This window comes from Budorcas taxicolor, chromosome 3 (genome assembly GCF_023091745.1).
Source record: "Budorcas taxicolor isolate Tak-1 chromosome 3, Takin1.1, whole genome shotgun sequence".
NCBI lineage: Eukaryota > Metazoa > Chordata > Mammalia > Artiodactyla > Bovidae > Budorcas > Budorcas taxicolor.
The window spans coordinates 9,713,623-9,716,934 of NC_068912.1; positions in this window are offsets into that span (position 1 = coordinate 9,713,623).

Here is a 3,312-nt window from a genome sequence, read left to right on the forward strand (position 1 = left end):
TTTCCCCGTAGCCATGTATGGATGTGAGAGTTGGACTGTGAAGGAGGCTGAGTGCTGAAGAATTGATGCGTTTGAACTGTGGTGTTGGAGAAGACTCTTGAGAGTCCCTTGGACTGCAAGGAGATCCAACCAGTCCATTCTAAAGGAAATCAGCCCTGGGATTTCTTTGGAAGGAATGATGCTAAAGCTGAAGCTCCAGTACTTTGGCCACCTCATGCGAAGAGTTGACTCATTGGCAAAGACTCTGATGCTGGGAGGGATTGGGGGCAGGAGGAGAAGGGGACGACAGAGGATGAGATGGCTGGATGGCATCACAGACTCGATGGACGTGAGTCTGAGTGAACTCCGGAAGTTGGTGATGGACAGGGAGGCCTGGCATGCTGCTATTCATGGGGTTGCAAAGAGTCGGACACGACTGAGTGACTGAACTGAACTGAACTGAACTGAAGCTCATTAGCTGCCTATACTAAAAAAAAACAGGATTTGCAAACCCCAGGATGATGAGCAATCACTTGTTTACTATAACTCAGACTTTTTAGCAGCTCAGTTCCCAGCAGTTGGGTTTTTCCTGTGGCTGAATTCTACCTGCCGGAAGGGAAGAAACAAATGGGGAAAACAAGAGGCTATCCCTTCAAAATTCCCTTACCAAGGCTTGTGAACTCACTGGGAGAATGGCTGTGTCTTGGAATCTTCTTAGCTATCCTTGAAATAGCATTCAGTGTATGTCTTACATCACCAGGTCCCAGATTCCAGCCGAAAATCAAAGAACCCCTCAGATCACTCTTTTACTGCTCCCCAGTTTCCCCCTAAGACATTGTGGGTGAGCTGGAGCTTTCTTTTTCCTCAGTCTTAAAAAAAAATAAAAAATTAAACTGATATTTTAGAATCTGGTTTCCCCGTGTTTCTCTAATGTTTTCTTTTGACTGAGCATATCTGAATTCTGGAGAACTCAGGAGGAACAGACCCATTCTCAGTTTTAAGGGGCTAGGGTTTCTGAAATAAACTGGGCGTAACCTTAAGCTTCGTTAGGACACTTACTCTAGTCACACAACCAGGACCTGATAGATAAAGCGTCCATATGCTGACTGTGAAACCACTGACTACAGCAAGTTACTTCTCTTCCTCAAGATTTTGTTTCTACCTCCCGGAAAGAGTAAAATACAGACAGTCCACCCAAGAAATTGTACTTTTGTCTTTGTTACCCAGAGAATATGTGATATAGCAATGTGGCAAAACAGGTTTCATGACCTTGTGTCTCTACAGCTATAGTCGTAAAGCCCTAAAGATGGCTGATTTGATTTGATGAACTGCGAGGTTGCCCTTTTCCTAGGGGAAAAGTCAGGAGTCACACTCCACACCGAGAAGAAACAATTTTTAAAGGATTAATTTTTGTCACTGCCAAAGTTATTGCCTTCCCTGAATTTCTTCAACTTCCCCCTGTGGAGCAAATCTAGATTGGGTTTCTCAACTGCAGCAGCACTATTGATAGTTTGGTCCAGATAACTGTTTGACATGGCAAACTGTTCTGTACATCGTATGATGTTTAACAGCATCCCTGGCCTCTGCCCATTAGATGCCAGTAACACATCCCCTGTCTCTGGTCATGACAATCAAAGATGCTTCCTGACATTACCAGATATTTTTGCAGGGCAAAATCTTCCTACTGACTGAGAACTCCCAAATTGAGAACCACTGATCTAGAAACATACTGGCCACCTAATTGTCTTTGCATAGACTAAATATACATGAATATACCAAGAAGTGGATCTATCAAAAATCATTAAAGATTAACTACAAGGGGAAAAGAACAGTAGGAAAGGCAAACAAAGGATAGCCAACGGGAATTTGCTGTGTGGCTCAGGAAACTCAGACAGGGGCTCTGTATCAACCTAGAGGAGTGCAATGGGGCAGGAGATGGGAGGGAGGTTCATAAGGGAGGGGATATATGTATACCTATGGCTGATTCGTGTTGAGGTTTGACAGAAAACAGCAAAACTCTGTAAAGTAATTATCCTTCAATAAGAAAATAAATACATTTTTTAAAAAATCATATTTTGAAAGTGGCCACCTAGTCACTTAAGAATGGCCCACATCTGCCAATATTAGGAAGGTTCTCTACTTTCGAGCTCCTTGCCCAAGTGAAGTGAAGTGAAGTCGTGTCGGACTCTGCGACCCCGTGGGCTGTAGCCTACCAGGCTCCTCGGTCCATGGGATTCACCAGGCAAGAATACTAGAGTGGGTTGCCATTTCCTTCTCCAGAGGATCTTCCCAACCCAGGGATCGAACCCAGGTCTCCCACATTGCAGGCAGATGCTTTAACCTCTGAGCCACCTGGGAAGTCTTGCCCAAACTCTACCTCAAGTCTGAATGATGTCTGGGTGAAGATCTATAGAAGCAGCAACTTAGAGGCTATGATTATCGCCAGAAAGGATTCTGTGAAGAGTTCCACACAGCAGCCACTAGAGGGAGACATAGCAATTCAGTCCACCCTACACCAGCATACCCGACACCACTTTGCCAGTATTTGAAGGATGTGATCAGGGACTGGTTGAAATGGTGGCTGAATTCCCACCAGTTCACAGCATTTACATGCTGGAGGGAAAGTCAGTCCTTTCCCCTTAGAGATAATGAGGTCCAATGTGGGTTTGTAACAGACTTTAATCAAAGTTGACTGCAGAAGTTTATCTCACAGAACTCCTAATTCTCCTCAGTGCCCTTCTCATTCAACAAATAGTTTCTGGTTTTCCCTGGTGGCTCAGTGGCAAAGAATCTACCTGCCTGCCAATTCTGGAGCCATGGGTTCGATCCCTGGTCTGGGAAGATCCCACAACTTCTGAGCCTGTGTTCTGGAGCCTGGGAGCCACGACTACTAAGCCAAGTGCTGCAACTGCTAAAGCCTGCATGCTCTGAAGCCTGTGCTCTGCAACAAGAGAAGCCACCACAATGAGAAACCCATGTACTACAACTAGAGAGTTGCCCCTGCTCACCACAGCTAGAGAAACAGCCTGTGCCGCAACAAAGACCCAGCACAGCCAAAAGTAAATTAATAAACACACCCACATACAAAATACCTATTAAGTTTCTACTAAGTGTTAAGGATTGTCATCCAGTGCATGTGTGCTCACTCACTCCAACTCTTTGCAACGCTATGGACTGTAGCCCCCACAAGATTTTCCAGGCGAGAATACTAGAGGGAACTGTCATTTCCTTCTCCAGAGGACCTTCCTGACCCAGGGATCGAACCCACATCTACTGCATTGCAGGTGGATTCTTTACCTCTGAGCCACTGGGGAAGCCTCTGTGGTACATATA